The sequence below is a fragment of the Cetorhinus maximus genome, chromosome 19 (assembly GCF_964194155.1).
Source record: "Cetorhinus maximus chromosome 19, sCetMax3.hap1.1, whole genome shotgun sequence".
Lineage (NCBI taxonomy): Eukaryota > Metazoa > Chordata > Chondrichthyes > Lamniformes > Cetorhinidae > Cetorhinus > Cetorhinus maximus.
The window spans coordinates 25,250,963-25,272,046 of NC_135897.1; positions in this window are offsets into that span (position 1 = coordinate 25,250,963).

Consider the following 21,084-nt stretch of genomic DNA (forward strand, 5'->3'; position numbering starts at 1 on the left):
ATATGTTACCAATTAGTCATTCATTCAAACATCCAAGGAGGCCAATGCCATTGATTGCAGGCTCCATTTATCTGGCTTCTGGTACTCAATTAGATTCCAACTACTGGCGCTTGGTTGAGTTAACCTCAACTGCTGTGCTGGTCTCTCACCCCTGCAGTAAAGAATTCTGATATGTTCAACAGTTTATACCCTTTTTTAGGGGATGAGGTTACTTTACTATATTGACAAGCCAAATCATCCTATGATGATTCTTTTCTAAAAGCACAATACCCATTTGTTTCTGCCCAAACCATTATTTTGGGCTCAAAATAAAGGTTCAACCTTTAAACTTTTTCTGCAAGGCAGCATTTAAAAGTTCCTCCAATTCAGTGTACTGCATTCACTATGGTCCAACTAAATTGGGTGACAGCTTTTCCAAACTTTTGTTCAGCCTGCAAGCATCATCCTGATCACTGGAGAGGAATACAGTTAACGTTTCAAGTCCGTATGACTCTTCATCAGAACTAAGGAAAAATAGAAATGAGAAGAAATATAAGGTGATTGAAGGTCAAACACCAGGAGAGAAAAGGAAAGCAATGAAGGTGAACAGGGCAAAAGAGACAAGCGGAAATCCTGTCGGAGAGAAGAGCAGCACTTCTTCAAGGTAGTTTTTTTGTTTCAGATTTTCAGCATCCACAGTATTTTGCTTTTATCCTGATCACTCTACATGTGACTGGAAACTGTCCCTCCCATTCTCGCTTTGACCTTTTGATATCTGCACTTCTTGCACTGCTCCAACCAAGCTCAGTGCAAACATCAGGAATAGTATTTCAACTACATACTGGACGTTTTACATTCCTGTTTCCCCGATTTACATTGCTCTTTGTTTGCTTCTATTGTGGAATTATATTATTCGCTTTTTTGCCTTTCCAATGCCTGTGGTGAACCTGACAATGATGACTTTTATATATTCAATGCGTTTCACTTTCTTGTACCATTCTAGGATTTGTTCTTAGGCTATTAAACCCATTAGCTGTGCCTTTATAATGGTAAATAGCCTATGCACACTGTTAACCTTTATCGGTTGCTCTCTCCTACCCTCTTTCTACTGTTTAGCTCTGCAAGGACACTCTTTTATCTTCTTTCCCGTTCTGACAAAGGGTCTCTAACCTAAATTGTTAAGCTACTATTTTTTTTTCAAATGTTGGCTAATATGTACATTTTCAGTGTTTTCTGTTTTTTTTAACCTGGGATCAACAGCATTTTCAGGCAATTTTTCAATGAATGAAGTCCACCTCAAGTCCAAAATTATGCTTCTGATTTTCCTTTCTATGCTTCAGTGAAATACATTTTATCATCAATATTTTTCAATATGTATTGATATCACTGCACAGCTATATTAGCTAATTCTACTATTTAACGGCTTCCAATGTGTTTTAATTATTTTTCATGACTGTTAAAGGGGAATTAAGACAAGGTCAGAATTGTTATGCAACATTTTGGTCATGGCGACATTGCTCATAAACAAAGTATTTTTATGTGAAAAATGTAATTAACCATATGCTTCAGGTATTATGAATAAGATTGTCTGACAAAGCCCTTTGAAAGAAGTAGCAGAAGTGCCAATGGTTGAAGAAAGCAGACTGGCCTTGTTAACAGTAGAACAATGCTGTAATTAACCTATCAGCAAGGCCTGTTACTGCAATTATTTTGCAATTCTGAAGTTAACTTAGGCTTAGTAACACAAAGATAAAAACAAAAAGCTAAAAGCTACTGCGGATGCTGGAAATCCAAAACAAAATAAAAACAGAATTACCTGGAAAAACTCAGCAAGTCTGGCAGCATCGGCGGAGAAGAAATCAGTCAACGTTTCGAGGGCTCGAAACGTTGACTGATTTCTTCTCCGCCGATGCTGCCAGACTTGCTGAGTTTTTCCAGGTAATTCTGTTTTTATTTTGTTTAGGCTTAGTAACAGCCTGTTATGTCTTCTAGATATGTTTCTCTTTTGCTGAGATCCATAATGCTCCTGAATTTGGACTAAAAAACCAAATTTCTAAAAGATATCAAAAGGTGGCTACGGCTTTGAGTTCACCCTTTCTGAGAGGCAGTGTGGATTTGAATTCTGAATACACATTTATTAAGGTTGGTGTGGATTTGAATTCCGAGTGCATAGTTTGTGAAGGATGACATGTTTTAGTATTCTGAATGCACATTTTCTGAGACAGTGCTATGACTTTATATTCTGATCATACAATTTCTACTGTATTGTGTCTGATGTCAACAGAGCCCTTGCTTTCTCTTTCATCCATAAAATAAAATAGGCATTGTATTAACTTTATACTTGTTTTGTGGCTCAACTATTATTTTAAAAGCACACATTTTGGTAGGATTTTTTTCTTTCCATGATTGAAGTTTAAATCTTGTATATAGTTTAATGGCCAAGAGGGAGCAGAAGTGAATGTAAAAATTTTTTCCATGTATTATTTACCAGGATGCCACTTTATGGCAAGCTGTGCAAATTTACCTGAGATAGGAACATGTTTATTTTCATATGTGAGGGATTAAAGTGCTGGAGAATGGAATTTCTTTGATTTCAACATCTCTTGACCGTTATAACCATTCCCAGGTCATTTTACGGGTCAGATATGGTGTGAGGTTCTCTCTACATTGTGATGCAGTTCCTCTGCATCCAGTCTTGATGAGCACATTGAGGGCAAACTGATGATTTGAAATCTTCCTGTACCAAAGTACTGCAATTTGCAACAACCATCTTTTTACTGAATTTCCACTGGGTCTTTAAGAGCTCACGACCAAAACAGGAGAAGACATAATTGGAAATGTGGCTTTGAATTCAGTCTGTTAGTCTAGTGTGTCAGCTATGACTCAGTCAATAGCACTCCTGCCTCTGAGACAAAAGGCTGTGGGTTCCATAAGTCTTGTTCCTAAGAGTTGAGCACAAAACTTAGACTTGGTGTGCTTGAATTTAGCACTGGAGGAGTACTGCACTGTTGAAGAAGCTGTGTTTTGGATGAGATCATAAACCGAGGCCTTGTCTACCCACTTGGGTAGAGCCCATGGCAATACTTTGAAGAAAAGCCAAGGGAGTTGCCCCCAACGTCCTAGCCAATATTTATATCTTAATCAACACCATAGGAAAAAAAACAAATTGTCTGGTCATTGTCACTTTGTGGCTAGACTAACACTTCAAAAAGTACTTCATTGGCTGGAAAGCCCTTTGGGAATGATGCTATATAAATGCAAGTCTGTCATGCTTTCTTGCACACATGCTGCTGATTTGGGTGCTGGTAAAATCACAATGTATGCTGTTCAGGTGAGGGAACTAGGGGATTAATATTCCTCAGGACAACTGCGTGCAGCCACTAACTGTTCTGCATAAACCAGTGTCACATTTCCTTTTCTTATATTAGGCAATTCCATTAATCTCTCCAAGTTGGAGTTCTCAATCTCTGTCACTATATCCGTGTTGGGCACTTCTTCACTGTACAGACTGAGAAATGGTTTGAGACCACCCAAGGCCAGTTAATTAAGTCATTTTGAAAACGTTGCATCTTAAACAGAGAATAAGGCTGCGTTACTGTGCTAATAACTCACAACAACCTTGTTATCAAATATAAAGACATGCTAGTAAGGTCGATGATGGCACCAGGAACTTGAATGCTTGAATGCTATAATGATTTTGGAGAATGTCAAAACCTGGTTTCCCTCAATGTTTTTCTACAAAATCTCTCAAAATGAAATTTCCTATTGGACATAGGTTTCATATATCAGTGCCCATAAAAAAAGCAGACAGTTCAGATGGTCAACATGTCAACTCATCAGTAACTTCACTAGAAATTATGATATTTTATTTGTTTAAAGATAATCTTGTGAGTGTGGCACAAATGATGCAGTTCATGTCCATATGCAACATTCAGGCTTTGGCTGATAAGTGGTAAAGAACATTTGTGTCACACAAGTGCCAGGAAATGACCATCTCCAACAAGAGAGAATCTAACCATCTCCCCTTGACATTTAGTGGTATTACCATCACTGAATCACCTACTATCATCATCCTGGGGGGCTACCATTGATAAGAAACTGAACTCGATTAACTATATCATTTACTTTGGCTACAAGAACAGGTCAGAGGCTGGGAATTCTTCAGAGAGTAACTCAGCTCCTGATTCCCCAAAGCCTGTCCACCATCTACAAGGCACAAGTCAGGAGTGTGATGGAATACTTTCCACTTGCCTGAATGAGTGCAGCTCTAACAACACTTAAGAAGCTCCAGACCATCCAGAACAAAGCAGCCCGCTTGATTGGCACCTCATCCACCACCTTTAACATTCACTCCCTCCACCACCAATGCACAGTGACTGCATCTACAAGATGCATAGCAGCAATCACCAAAATTTCTTCAACAGCAGCTTCCAAACTCACAACCTCTACCACCTAGAAGGACAAGAGCAGCAGATGTATGAGAACGCCACCACCTGCAAATTCCCCTCCAAGCCATTCATCATTCTGACTTGGAACTATATTACTATTCTTTCACTGTCGCTGGGTCAAGATCCTGGAATTCCCTCCCTAACAGCACTGTGGGCATACCTACACCACGTGGACTGCAGCGGTTCAAGAAGGCAGCTCATAACCACCTTCTCAAGGGCAATTAGGGATGGGCAGTGAAAGTGTTGGCCTAGCCAGTGATGCCCACAACCTGTGAAAGAATTCAAAAAATTTCTACCTGTGCATGTGGAGTGGGGGTGGTTAGTCGTCATCTTTGAAAGAGATGAACATTGATACATGAAGAAACCACTCAGGGTTGAAGACTAGTCAAAGCATCTAAACTTACAGATGACTTTTGAAAGTAGTCAGAGTTGTCTCAGGTGGAATGGAGCAAGGACAGAATAGTTGGTTCCTGAGAAAAAGCAACAAAATGTTTACAGATTGTTCCATGTGGCCAGTTGAAAATGATGGCAAACCCTGACCATCACAATGAAGTGGTTTGTTCACAAATAATTTCTTACCTTTAAGCAATAAATCCTTGCTCAAAGAGACACTTCTCTCCACCTATTTGTGCAGGATTCAACACACGCCACAGGTATGTACAGATAGTATAACCATTGTACTGTATTTAATCAGCTCCATGAAGAGTTTTTGTCGCATGTAAAACCATTCATTATTCAGTGTCATAATGCTGGGAATGCTGTGACAGTCTAAAAGAGAAACCTGCAGTTTATAAACTCTTCACCACCAGAAAAATGAGCAGCAACTGGAACTGTCAGGTTCCCAGAAATATATTCCCATTAACTTTAGGATTCTCTTATAGTATTACCATTGCAGCTTTCTTGGGTGCAAGCTTTTTTATGACCTCAATTGGAAATTCTTGGAATAATGCGCATAGAAGCACATTACCAACAAAAATGTAACTGGTGATTGATGTGTATTGAAACGTCTGTGAATCCATCCAGATTACTTGCTTGTAGCCTATGCATAAGGGAAGGTTAACATTGCTGCTCACTTGAATGGTAAAATTAGACATTTTAATATTTGGCAAGACATCATGCTTTGCCTGTTTCAATACTTGAATATGTGATCTAACAATACAGGGTTTTACAGACAACTCAGCAGCTGTGAAAAGGTGTGTTGTGTATACTTTACTTTTCATGTAAAGTGTGTGATTTGTACACTGACTGGCAGAAAAATCCATCAGTAGGTGACTCACTACTGCTGCCAATTGGAACTGCAACCCAATGGTCGGAAATGTGTGTCAGCAACAGCGATTGCCATTCTATTGAGGAATTCTATTTTTTAACATAAGGAAGGAAACATTTGGAAAATTGAAAATGTTTTTATTTCTCTGTTGGGCTTTTGTTTGAAGAGTTGATTGATGTCCATTAAAGCTAGATAACAGAAAACCTTAGCTAAGTTAGTCATGCTCACCCAGTTGGAGACTTGCAATTTGACTTTTGTTCATAAAGTTGAAGTTGACTATCTTTCAGTTGGATGTCTAGTTATAAAATTATGTGTTGACCAGCAGTTTGCGTCCTTCAGTTGAAACTGCAGGAACTCTCTGAAGATGACATTGGTCTTGTGAGCTTTCTTGTTTGTATACCAGCCAATGTAAGTCAAATTAAAGATTATCCCAACATAATCGTACAAGCAGGTTTCCAAATCACCAACAGTTTTGTTTTCTCTCTCCCAATTGCATTGGAGTACAATATAGTCAGATGATCTTGTTTTTTTCACTCTGTTTCAGACCATAGTAAAAGTTTAGGGAACAAGTTGAGCACTTGCTAGGGTAATTTTATTGGGTGTGAGTCTCCTGAAGATGTGCACACTGTTCAGTATATTAGTAGATTTGAAAAACATCGCTAACTTGAATCCTGCAGTTTTTGATTCTGTAATCTGGTTTTTAAAGTTTCTTTACATTTCTTAAAAATGTCTTGGCTAGATGGTAGCACACCTGTCTCAGTGGTTTGTGGGTTTGTGGGTTTAAAACCCACTCAAGAGACTTGAGCACATAGCCTAGGTTGGCACTTCTGTGCTATACTCAGGGCATATTGCACTGTCAGGGGTCTCATTTTCAGATGAGATGTTTAAAAAACCCTTTCAGGTTGATAGAAAGGATTCCATGGCTCTATTTGAAGACAAGTAGTGAAATTGTCTCCAGTGTCCGAACCAACATGTATCACTCAATTAGCAGCTGAAAAACATGACCTGGCTATTTATTTCATTGCTTTTTGTGGGAGCTTGCAGTGCACAAACGAGTTGTCATGTTACTGAGTTACAAAAGTGACTACAATAAAGTTCTGCCACTTGCATGGGTTACGTTCCCGTGAAAATCACAAACAGCAAAATTGTGAATGACAAACATACTTTACAATGGGAACCAATTCGATAGGTTCCAGCCATACTAAAATTTTACTTGTATAAAGGATCAAAATTAAAAACTATAGGAAGAATTTTCCTAGCCGGGGCGGGGCCCGCTCACTGACGTGTAAAATGATGCACAGTGACGTCGGGCTGGCGTCCTGATGTCACCGTGTCTCATTTAGATTGTCAGTTCGGCCGGCGCGCACCAGCATCGGCTGTGCGCCTGCCGAACTGTCAAAGGCCTATTAAGGCCATTAAGAATGTAATTAAAGTCGTTATGAACGCTGCCCGTCCAAGCTTAAGGTTGGCGGGCAGGCGAAGAGCCCAGGCGGCCTTCACATTTATCATGAAACCTCATCCACGGGCAGGATGAGGTTTCATGAAGGGTTTATTAATTAAATTTTAAAATTTTGAAAAAATTAATAGACATGTCCCAGCTCATGTGACAGTTTCACATGAGGGGACATGTCCTTAAAGTTTTTTTCACCTTTATTAAATTTTCTAGAACTTAAGCTAATCTCCCTGAGGCAACTCTTTCGCGCGCATGCATGAAAGAGCTCAGGCCCTGACTCAGAGAACTCTCCCCCCCACCCCCGCCCGTACAGGGAGCGCACAGTGCTTCCAGGTGTGCGTGACGCAGGGCTCCTGCCCACCCCTGCACAACACCCCCCGGAACGAGGGAAAAATTCAGTGCCATGTTTTTAATAAATTTAAAGAGAAATTGACTGGAGAAATTGTTCAATAAAACTCAGAAAAAAATTAAGATTTGTCACACTTGTACTACTTTATTTGAGAGTGGAGCTGGACTGTGATCAGGAATTATGTTGCAGCAGCAAGGAACACCTAGGTGCAAACAACGGCAGACGACACACTTTCCACTACAGGAAATACATCATGGACACCTTCCTTTTTATTAACTTCATTTAGGCGATTTTTTTTTTCTTTCTTGCGCCATTTTCTAAAGATGGCTTCTATGTTTTATTTTTAAAACTGTGGATAAGTGAACATTTGGGCCCGCAATGGGTGAACTGGTGTGGAGAGACTTTTGCTCAGATAAGTGAATTCGTGAAAGAGGAAGTCGCAAATGGCAGGACTTTATTGTGCATTTCAAAAGTACTTCATTGGCTGTGAAGCATTTTGGGATGTCCTGAAAGGCACTAAATAAATGCCAGTCTTTCCTTTCCTTCTTTTTTGCTGTTGGAAAAGTCCTGCACTCTCGTTTCTTTGATGGACCCTTAACCAATTGAAAGCAATGTTTTATGGTTGACAGTGATGTTTTGGGTTCTCACAGAGGGTGCTTTCTTCAACTCTGCCCCCTTGTGGTCCAGGTCTTATTCCAATTTTCACTATCGGTGTTCAGCAGCTTCCTGATTTAACAATGAAAATCATTGACCCGCCCAATCTTCACCCCAAAAAATATCTTCTGCAGGTGCAGCTAAGCAAGTCTGTATTATTGAAGGGATTTCCGGTTTCTCTTGACGGATTGATTTTTTTCCCCTCTCCTTTTTGCAATGGAATGACCAAGCACTAATGTTTTTCTGAAAACATATTGAAATTCAAATTCTGTTGCTTCAAGTAAGTGGGAATTTATTAGATGTGAGATGGATTATGAGATAATCCAACTATAAATGAACTATTCCGAATTGTTCCTTAATCTGTGCAGATCAACAGGAATTTGGGATTTTTATATTGAAATAATCTAAATTTAGCCACTTGAATACTGTTAAATTTGGAACATTTATTTGGGAGCCTTAGTTTGATGACAGAGCTGGTTTTATGCTTGTCTCCATCAAGCACATGACCTGGTGATTTAGGAAACACTCATTTAACCTTCTTCGGGCTCGCAGTCATATTTCTGCATTATTGAGTCACTAATCTTTGGGGAATAATGGGGGAAATCACAGTGGCACTTGTTACATCACAATTTGTCTCAACCCTTGGGGCTGTAATAGACTAATTGATTTCTAAAATATTTGAAAAGCAAAACTTGTCTCATGCTATCAGTCACTCTGTAATCAAGTGCCCGTGGCAAGACTGCCCTTTGATTTTTACTGTCCTCCTATGTTTTAACGTGACCGTATGTCGGGAATGCATTAGCATTTGTAATGCCATCGATACTAGGATATGAATGTTGGTCATTGAATTTGTCTTCCTTGTGCTCATGCTAGCTGATATTATAAATGGTTTCTTCCCTTTCAAAACTGCCATTACCAACCCTGTCCTGAAAATACTGACCCTCATTTTCACTGTCCTTACTCCATCTCCAACCTCCCTTTCCTGTCCGAAGTCCCAATCCATACTCACCTTTCCCATCATTACCTGTTTGAAAATTCGTGCTGCAACATCAAATCGGCCCTAATCAAAGTCACAAATGAAATCCTCTGTAACTATGACAGTGGTACGTTATTCCTTGTTGTCCTTCTCAACTTCTTTGCAGAGTCTGCAGCCATACAATTCTCTCCTGCATTTCAACTCAGTGAGCACACCTTTGCTTGCTTCCGCTCTTACCCATGCAAATGTATTCAGAGTATCTCTAGAAGTGGCGTCTCTAGCTGCCCAACACAATTAGTTCTCAGTTTCCCAAGTATCTATCCTTGGCCCCCTCTTCTTCCTCACATACATGCTGCTCCTTGGCATTGTCATCTACAGATATGGTATCAACCTTCATAGGTAAAATGACATAGTCATAGTGAAAGAAGAAGTCATTGAGACACTTTTGCCGATTGGAAAAGTATTGTAATGAGCTAACTGACCATGGCACTGTAGTACAGGAAGCCATTCAAATGGGAGGCACAAAAAGAAATGTAGGATTGACACTGATCTCTGCAGCAAAGAGCGAGACTTCAGACGGATATGTTGCCTGCTTAGTGCCAGGCTTCAGGACATCTGCTCTGGGCTGGAGAGGAACTTGCAGTGGGAGGGGGAGGATCCAGTTGTTGTGGTCCATCTAGGTACCAATGACATATGCAGAATGAGGAACGAGATTCTGCATAGTCAGTATGAGGAGCTAGGCAGAGAAGTAGCACCTCAAAGGTAATAATCTCTCTGAGCCATGTGCAAATTGACATAAGGCAAATAAGATTTGAGAAATGAATGCATGGCTCCAAGATTGAAATGGGAGATATGGGTTCTGGTTCATGGGGCACTGGCAGCAGTTTTGGGGAAAGTGGGGGCTGCACCATTGGGACAGTTTACACCTGAACTCAGCTGGGGCTGGTTTTCTAGTGAGCCACATAACCAGAGAAGTAGAGAGGGTTTTAAACTAAATAGTGGGCACAAGGGTCAAATGTGGGAAGATGTGGTAAATCAAAGGGTAGAGACAAGGCAAGAGAGAAAAGTATAATATGGGAAATGATAAACAGAGTGTGACAGGAAAGGATAGATATTACAAATCTAAGTGTACATCAGATAAGGCTAGAGGTTACGCAAATAATAATAGGACAAAACCAAAGGCTCTGTATTTGAATACACATAGCATTTGAAATAAAACAAATGGAATGATAAGGCAAATAAAAATAAATAAGTATGATCTGATAGCCATTACAGAGACATGGCTACAGGATGACATAAATTGGAACCTGGCTATTGAAAGGTACATGACATTTAGGGAGGACAGGAAGCTAGGAAAAGGTGGAGGGTGGCTCTGTTAATTAATGATGATATTAACACAATACAGAGGGGTGACCTAAATGCAGGAAACCAGGATGTAGAAGCAGTTTTGGTAGCGATGAGGTATGATAAATACAAGAAGTTACTTATGGGAGTTGTGTACAGGCCCCCTGACAGTAACTGCATGGTAGGACAAAGTAGGAAGAAATAATAGGAGCTTGTCAGAAAGATATGGCGATAATCACGGAGGATTTTAATCCACACACAGATTGGAAAAATCAGACAGACAAAGATAGCCTTGATGAGTTCATAGAATGTTTTTGGGATAGTTTCTTAGAACAGCATGCTCTGGAGCCATCCAGAGGGCAGGATATACTAGGCCTGGTATTGTGCAACATGATAGGATTAATTGGTGACCTCATAATGAATGTGCCCTTAGGTAGCAGCGATCATAATATGATTGAATTTTACATTCAGTTTGAGGGAGAGAAGAGTGGGTCCAAGACTATTATTTCAAACTTAAATAAGGGCAATTATGAGGGCATGAAAACAGAGCTAGCTAAAGTGAACTGGCAAATTAGGTTAAGGGATAGGTCAATAGAGATGCAGTGGCATATATTTAAGGGGATATTTCAGAATACACAGAATAGGTACATTCCAACAAGAAAGGAAAATTCCAAGGGGAGAACCAACCATCCATGGTTAACTCAAAGAGTTAAAGATAGCATCAAAGCATTAAAGAAAAAGCATATAATTCTGCAAAGATGGCTGGCAGATCAAAAGATTGGACAGAATATAAAAAAGAGCAAAGAATGACTGAAAGATTGACAAGGAGGGAAAAATCAGACTGCGAGAGAAAGTTAGCTGGAAATATAAAAACAGATTGTAAGAGTTTCTATAGATATTTTAAAAAGAAAAGAATGAACAAAGTGGGTGTTGGTGCCATAGAAAGTGAGTCTGGAGAATTAATAATGGAAAATAAGGAGACGGATGATGAATTGAACCGGTAATTTGCATCGGTCTGCACTATAGAGGATACAAGTAACATCCCAGAAAAGCTGTAAATCAGGAAATGGAAAGGAGGGAAGAACTTGAAAATTACAATCACCAAGAAAGTGGCACTGGGTAAATTGTTGGAGCTGTGGGCTGACAAGTCCTCGGGTCCTGATGGACTTCATCTTAGTGTCTTAAAATAACTGGCAAGTGAGACAGTTGATGCATTGGTTTTAATTTTTCAAAATTCACTAGATTTGGGGAAGGTTCCATTAGATTAGAAAATACCGAATGTAACTCCTTTATTCAAAAAGGGAGGGAGACAGAAAGCAGAAAACTACAGACCAGTTAGCTTAACATCTGTCATAGGGAAAATGTTAGAAGCAGTTAATAAAGACATTATAACAGGGTACTTAGAAAAATTCAGGGTAATCAGGCAGACTCGCATGGTTTTGTGAAAAGGAAATTATGTTTAGCCCATTTATTGGAGTTCTTTGAGGAAGTAACACGTGCTGTGGATAAAGGTGGATGTACTGTAGTTAGATTGATCAGGTGCCACATCAAAGGCTTTTGCAGTAAAATAAAAGCTCATGGTGTAGGGGGTGACATTGGCAAGGATAGAAGATTGGTAAGCTAACAGGAAACAGAATGGGCATAAATGGGTCTTTCTGGTTGGCAAGATGTAACAAGTGGTGTGCCACAGGGATCAGTGCTGGGCCCTCAACTTTTTACAACTTATAGAAGTGACTTGGATGAAGGAACTGAAGATATGGTTGCTAAACTTGCTGTTGACAAAGATAGATAGGAAAGTAAGTTGTGAAGAGGACATAAGGAGGCTTTAAAGGGATAAGTTAAGTGAGTGGGCAAAAATCTGGCAAATGGAGTATAATGTGGGAAAATGTGAAATTGTTCATATTGGCAGGAAGAATAAAAAAGCATATGATCTAAATGGTGAGAGATTGTATGGCTCTGGGATTCAGAGATATCTGGGTGTCCTAGTGCATGAATCACGAAAGGCTAGTGTGCAGGTACAGCAAGTAATTAGGAATGCTAATAGAATGATATTGTTTATTGCGAGGGGAATTGAATACAAAAGTAGGGAGGTTATGCTTCAGTTATTCAGGCAATGATGAGACCACATCTGGAGTACTGTATATAGTATTAGTCTCCTCATTTAAGGAAGGATTTAAATGCGTTGGATGCAGTTCAGAGAAAGCTTACCAGACTACTACATGGAATGGGCAGGTTTTCTTATGAGGAAAGGTTGGACAGGCTAGGCTCGTATCTGCTGGAGTTTAAAAGAGTAAGAGGTGTCTTGATTGGAACATATAAGATCCTGAGGGGTTTTGGCAGGGTGGATGTGGAAAGGATATTTCCCCTGAGGAGAATCTAGAACTAGGGGTCACTATTTAAATATAAAGGATTGCCCATTTAAGACAGATGTGAGGAAATTTTTTTTGAGGGTTGTGGGTCTTTGGAATTCTCTTCCTCAAATGGCGGTGGAAGCAGAGTTTTTGAATAATTTTAAGGCAGAGGTAGATAGATTCTTGACAAGCAAGGGGGTGAAAGGTTGTCAGGTGTAGGGCAGAATGTGGAATTGAGGTTACAATCAGATCAGCCATGATCTTATTGAATGGCTGGGCAGACTCAAGGGGCCGAGTGGCCTCCTCCTCCTAATTTGTATGTTTGTACATATGTTCATAATGTATGACAACGATAATGCTGATCAATGTAAGGGTCAACTTACCTTTACAGCACATATCTCGATGTTGAACCACTGCATTAAAAAAACACATCTACATTACAATACAGCATCTAATAGTGACATTTGAAGGTATTAAAACATTTTACACTTACTTTTCATAATGTTCCCAACTGCTCAGCAAGCTTCCCCCCATGGTCACAAACTCTCCAAGGAGGTGCGTCTTTTTAATGCTTACAAAACCCACACCAGCACACAGACACAATGTGTGGGAGGAAATACATTTTTCTTGTGGCCCACACAATGGGAACCCAGACCTCAGAAGGGGTGCACGCACGCTTTTTAAGCAAGGCCTTCTGGACCTGCCAAAAGGCCACATGGAAACAGCATGGAGCGGGGAAGGCACAGGAAAACTGTTTTTCCAGAAAAAAAAAACTAAGTTCAGCTTTTTGTGACCTGATTTACACATCCATTGAGAGATGAAAATCTGACCCAGGGCTTTAGGTGATGGATAGAGTGCTGATCAAGTGGGCTGCTTTGTCTTGGATGGTGTCGAGCTTGTTGAATTTTCTTGGAGCCCCACTCACCCAGGCAACTGGACAGAATTCCATTACACTCCTGACTTGTGCCTTGTAAATGGTGGACAGGCTTTGGGGAGTCAGGCAATGAGTTACTTGAACCGCAGAATTCCCAGCCATTAACCTGCACTTGTAGTCACAATATTTAAATGGCTGATCCAGTTAAGTTTCTGATCAATGGTAAACCCCACAATGTTGATGGTGGGAGATTCCACAATGGTCATGCCTGTGATTGTCGAGGGAAGATGGTTAGACTCTCTCTTGTTGGAGATGGTCATTGCCTGGCTCGAATGTTACTTGCCACCTGTCAGCCTAAGGTGGAATATTGTCCAGATCTTGCTGTGCATGTACACAGACTTCTTCAGTACCTGAGGAATCCGAAATGGTTCTTAACACAGTGCAATCATCAGTAAGCATCCAACTTCTGACCTTATGATGGAGGGAAGGACATTGATGAAGCAGCTGAAGATGAGTGTATCTTGGAAACTCTCTGGGTGAACTCCTGCAGCAATGCCCAGAGCCCAAACTGAGCATCAGTAAGCAGGTTATTGCTAAGTAAGTGCCACTTGATCTTGTTCGTCCTTCGAGGCAAAGATGACCATGTTCATCATCTGGGATGTTTATTAGGGTTCTGATAGGTATGCAGATGACTGATAAGGTCGATCTCTGCCCAGAAGGTTCTGCTGCACAGGATGCTGCAGACAATTGAGTTTTGGATGAGTTGCTGTCTCGGCATTTCCTCTCTGTGCATTTTTTCTCTGCCTTTGATATGTGTTTGTTTTTGAAGGAGACCCCAGCAGATCCTGATTGAGATGTTGCACTAAGAGGTTCAGAAGGGTTCTGGTGAAGATTTTGCTGGCAATAGAGATGAGTGAGATTCCTCTATGCTTGTTACAAGATTGGTGAGTTCCTTTCCACTTGGACAATGGAAGATCTTGGTATTCTTGTAGGTTGGTTCTTACTCCCATATCAACTGAAAGAATTCAGTGAGCTCCTTGATCTCCAGCCTTGTAGACGTCAGCTGGGATAGTATCAGCTTCAAGAGCTTTGCTGCTAGACAGGAGTTCCATTGTATTTGTCCTTTCAAAAAGCATGGGAAGATCACCAAGATAGCAGTTGCTGGCAACCTGTGGCAGCCTGTTGATCGCTTCTTCATTGATAGACGAAGGCCGATAAAGGATGTCATTAAAGTGCTCTGCCCACCTTTCCAGAATTTGGGCTTTTTCTGTGAGCAATGTTGACCTATCAGAACTGAGGACTGGTGTTGAACGAGTAGACAGAGGAACACAGGAGCAGGGGTAGGCCATTCAGCCCATCGAGCCTGCTCCGCCATTCAATAAGACCATGGCAGATTGTCAACCTCAACACCGCTTTCCCATGCTATCCACATATCCCTTGATGTAATTGGTCTCCAGAAATCTGTCAATTTCTGTCTTGATCATGCTCAATGATTGAACTTCCACAGCCCTCTGGGGTAGAGAATTCCAAAGATTCACCACCCTCTGAGTGAAGAACTTCTTCCTCATTTCAGTCTTAAATGACCTTCCCCTTATTCTGAGGTCCCTGCTTCTAGACTCACTAGCCAGGGGAAGCATCCTATCTATATCTATCCTGTCACGCCCTGTAAGAATTTTGAGAGCTTCAATGAGATCACCTCTCATTCTTTGAAATTCTAGTGAATACAGGCCCAGCTTGCTCAAGCTCCCCTCATCAGACTACACCACCATCCCAAGGATTAGTCTGGTGAACCTCCATCGCAATCCCTCTATGATAAGTATATTCTTCCTTAGATAAAGACCAAAACTGTGCACAATACTCCCAAGTGAGGTCTCACCGAGGCTCTTTACAATTGCAGCAAGACATCTTTACTCCTGTACTCAAATCCTTTTGCAATGAAGGCCAACATGCCCATTTGCCTTCCTAATTGCTTGCTGCACCTGCGTGCTAGTTTTTAGTGATACATGAGCAAGGACTTCCGGGTTCCTTTGGACATCAATGCTTCCCAACCTCTCACCATTTATGAAATATTCTGCCTTTCTGTCTTTCCTACCAAAGTGGACAACTTCACACTTATTCACATTATATTCCATCTGCTATGTTCTTAGCCATTTATCTAGCCTGTCCAAGTCCCCTTGAAGCCTCCTTGCATCCTCCTCACAACTTACATTCCCACTTAGTTTTGTGTCATCAGCAAAATTGGAAATATTATATTTGGTCCCCACATCCAAATTATTTATATAGGCTATGAACAGCTGTAGCCTGAGCACTGATCCTTGTGATATCCCACCAGTAACAACCTGAGAATGGCCCATTTATTCTTACTCTGTTTTCTGTTTGTTAACCGATTCTCAATCCATACCAGTATATTACCCCCAATGTCATGTGCTCTAATTTTGTTTACTAACCTCCTGTGTGTGTGACCTTATCAAAAGCCTTCTGAAAAATTCAAACACACCACATCCACTAGTTTTCCTTTATCTATGCTACTAGTAACATCCTTAAAAAACTTCAACAAGTTTGTCAAACATGATTTCCCTTTTGTAAATCTATGTTGAAACTGCCCAATCACATCATTATTTTCCAAGTGTCTAGTTATCACCTTTATAATAGAGTCTAACATTTTCCCTACTACTGACATCAAACTAACAGGTCTGTAGTTCCCTGTTTTCTCTCTCTCTCCCTCCTTAAATAGTGGGGTTACATTTGCTACTTTCCAGTCCGCAGGAACCTTTCCAGAATCTATAGAATTTTGAAAGCTAAACACCATTGTATCCATTGTCTCTATAGCCACCTCCTTCAACACTCTGGTTTGTAGCTCATCAGGTCCAGGGGATTTATCAGCTTTCAATCTAATTAATTTTTTGAGTACCACCTCTTTATTAATACTAATTTATTTCAGTTCCTCATTTTCACAAACCCTTCGGTTCCCTAGTATTTCTGGGAGATTTTCGGTGTCTTCCTTCATGAAGACAGGCACAATGTAGTTTCTCTGCCGTTTCCCTGTTCTTTGTTATAAATTCTCCTGTCTCTACCTGTAATGAACCCACATTTATCCTTGTTAATCTTTCCCTTTTCATATAACTAAAGAAGCTTTAACAGTCTGCCTTTCTCGTTCACACTAGCTTACATTCACATTCTTCTTTCCCTTTATCGGTTTCTTGGTCCTCATTTGCTAGATTCTAAATTGTTCCCAATCCTCGGACTTACCACGTTTTCTGGCAAACCTTATAAGCCACCTCCTTTGATCTAATACAATCTTTAACTTCTTTTGTTAGACATGGTTGATTCACCTTTCCTGTTGGGTTTTTGTGCCTTAGAGGAATGTGTATTTGTTGTAGACCATGTAAAACTTGTTTAAATACTGTGCCTGTCTACTGTAAAAACATTTTAGTGTATTTTCCTAATCCACCATAGCAAACTTGCCCCTCATACCTTCATAGTTTCCTTTGTTCAGATTTAAGACCTTAGTTTCAGAATGAACTATATCACTTTCAAACTTAATGTAAAATTCCATCATATTATGGTCACTATTTCCTAAAGGCTCCTTTGCAGCAAGGTTATTAATTAGCCCCTTCTCACTACATAACACTAAATCTAAAATAGCCCAATCTCTAGTTGTTCTTCAACATCCTGTTCCAGAAACCCAACTCATACACTCCAGGGATTCATCCCCCACAGCATTAGTGCTTTGATTTACCCACTCTATATGTAAATTGAAGTTGCCCATTATTACTGTATTACCCATGTTACATGCAGCTCTAATTTCCTGATTTATACTGTGCCCAATGTTACCACTACAGTTTGGTGGCCTGTAAATAACTCCCACCAATGTTTGCTACCCTTTGCTGTTTCTTAGCTCCACCCAAACTGATTCTACATCTTGACCCTTTGATCTAAGATCCTCTCTCACTAGTATACTGATCTCATCCCTTATTAGCAACACTAGCCACCTCCTTTTCCTTCTTGCCTATCCATCCTAAATGACGAATATCCTTGAATATTCAATTCCCAGTCACCCTGTAAACACATCTGTATAATGGTAATTAAATCGTACCCATTTACCTCTATTTATGCTTTCAAATCATCAACCTTGTTGTGAATGCTGCATGCATTCAGATAGTGTGCCCTTAACTTTGTCTCTTTAACATTATTCTGCATTCTGATCCTATTTGATGCTTGCCTTCACTTCGTTTGCCTTCTAATTTTGCTTACTACTTTTCTACTTTCTATTACCAGTTTTGCTTCCCTCCAACCTGAGCTCCCTCTCAGGTTCCCATCCCACTGCCAATCTAATTTAAACCCTCCCCTTAGGCACTAGCAAACTTTCCTCTGAGGATGTTAGTCCCAGTCCTGCTAAAGTGTAACCTCTCCATCTTGTACAGGTCCCACCTGCCCCAGAACCAGTCCCAATGCCTCAGAAATCAGATGCCCTCCCTCCTACACCAATTCTCCAGCCATGCGTTCAATCGTTCAATCCACCTATTCCTATGCTCACTAGCCTGTGGCACTGGGAGTATTCCTGAAATTATTGCTTTTGAGGTCCTGCTTTTTAATTTCTTTCCTAACTCCCTAAAATCTACTTTCATCTCTTTTACCATCTATGTCTATGGCACCTATGTGAATCACCCTCCCCCAGAAGAATGTCCTGCAGCTGCTCTGTGACATCCTTGACCTTGGCACCAAGGAGGCAACATACCATCCTGGAATCATCTCTAAGGCTGCAGAAATGCCTGTCTCTTCCCCAACTGAGGCCCATAGACAGATGTCAGAGCATCATAGAATTGTTATGATGCAATTCTATTGTGGCCTGCATACAACTGAAGTTCAACTGCTTTCTGATTCAACCAAGTGTTTTGCATCTCTCTGAAGGCCCTCAACCTTTTCTGTATTCAGTGCATTTAGCCCTTTCTTGATATTATACCGAGTGAATCAAAATGGCAGAAGATTGGCTTCTATATGATGCTGAAAGAGGCTGAGATGGATCATCCACTCAGCACTTCTGGCTAAAGATGTTTGCAAATTTCAGCTTTGTGTACTGCACTCATGTGCTGGGCTCCACCATCATTGAGGATTGGTATGTCCGTGGAACCTCTTCCTATCAACTGGTTAATTGTCCAACATGGTTCATGACTGGATGTGGCAGTGTTTGATCTGATCTGCTGGTTGTCAGATCCCTTAACCTTAACCACTTAACCTTAAGCATGCTGCTTCCACTATTTAGCATGTATGTACTCCTGTGCTTCACCAGGTTAGCACCTCATTTTTAGCTATGCCTAGTGCTGCTCCTGATATGCTCTCCTACCCTCCTCATTGAAACCGGATTGGTTCCCTTACTTGATGTATATGGTAGATCGTGAGGTTACATATTGTGATGGAATACAATTCTGATGCTGGTGGCTCACAGCACCTTATGGATACCTGGTTTTCGGCTGCTAAGATTCTTCTGAATCTACCACATTTACCACAATGGTGATACAATGCAACATGATAGAGGGTGTCCTCAGTGTGAAGGTGAAACTTTGACTCCTCAAGAACTGTGCAGTGTTCACTCCTACCAGTACTGTCAAGGAAGATGCATCTATGACAGGTAGATTGATGAAGATAAACTTAAGTGGGTTTTTCCCTCATGTTGTTTCTCTTACCACCTACCGCAGGCCCAATCAGGCAGATACGGCTTTTATGACTCTTGGTAATGGACATCGAAGTCTCTGGCCCAGAGTACATGCTGTGCCCTTGTTACTCTCAGTGCCTCTTCTAAGGGGTGTTCAACATGAAGAACTGATTCATCAGCTGAGCGAAGTTGGTAGGTGGTAGTCAGCTGGAGGTTCCCCAGTCCCATGATGTCATGAGACTTTATGGGCCTAGGAGTCAATTTTAAGATACTTCCAGGGCCATTCCTTCCTGACAGTATTGCCCTTTGCCGCCACCTCTGGTGAGTTAACCTGTTGGTGAGAGAGGACAGATTCAGGAATGGTAATAGAGGTGTCAGGTATTGGCTGAAAATTATGATTCAGTGAGAATACCTGTGCAGGCTGTTGCTTGACTAGTTACTCTCCCAAATTTGATACAAGTCCCCAGATGACAGTGAGGAGCATTTGGCAAGGTCAACTAGGGTTGGTCTGCTTTAGTTGAGTCCACTGCCAATGATTCAATGCTGGGTAGTCCGTTTGGTTTTATTATTTTTTTGTAGTGGTTTGATAATGGCTTGCTAGGCCATATCAGTGGACAGTTAAGAGTCAGTCACATTGCTATGAGTCTGGAGTCACATATAGACCAGATTGCATGGGTAAGGATATGAGATTTCCTTCCCTAAAGGACATTAGTGAACCAGATGAGTTTTCATGACAATCCAATAGCTTCGTGGTACCCATTTCTGAGATGAGCTTTATATTCCAGGTTTATTTAATTAACTGATTTTAAATTCTGCACTGCTGTTTTGGGGTTTGGGCACACGTCTCCGGGTCATTAGTGCATGGGCCTTTGGATTACTATCCATTAATATAATCATATGCTCCGGTACCTGAGCTTTCTTCATATTTGACTAATTATCACTCATTTTCCTTGCAAATGTAAATCCAGGTCTCTTCAATACACCAGTGATTGCAGTGTAGTGCAAGGTTCTTTTTTGTAATGAATCCTACTGTGTTTCTGTTATGAGCACAGTTTGGCTATTAATTTCTACCTGTCTAACAATTTGAATCATATATTCCATTACTGGAGCCTGAGCTCGATAATATTGAGGACTGCGTTCAGCAGTTTGACAGGTGATCCTTGGAGAAGCAACATTTACAGTAGGATTATTTAACTTTCTGAAAGTAAGGGATTACAGGTGATCAATAATGTTGTCAGGATAGTCTCTGTAGCATTGGCAGATGCTATTGAACAAGTGAATACAGTTGTTTAGCTCTGTCAATGTTGTAAAGATGAACACAGGGCTGCGAGGGAGCAGGTTCCTAAAACCAAACAAAGTGGGTGAAATGGAAAGGGTATGCATGGATGCAGCATTAACCTCAGCAGTCTTGGGGAAGGGGAGGGTGTGGTTCAGGATGAGAATGACGCCAGACAGCAACAACTTGACCCTTCATCAATGTGAGAAAATTAGGGCAAAAAGCTGGAGAATACTTTCTGGGACTTTGTAGCCACATGAATTTTATGAGGGGCACCCAGAGAATGCTAGTAATGCAATGCATAGCACTTCATCAATAGCTGATTGATCTGCCATATATTTCCAGAACTTTATGTTTAATTTCAGGTTTCTACCATTTGAAGGGTTTTATTTTTCCTTTTTGCTCACTCAGATAGATGTAAAAGATCCAGTGTCAGAACTTCAAAGCAGAGCAGGGGAGT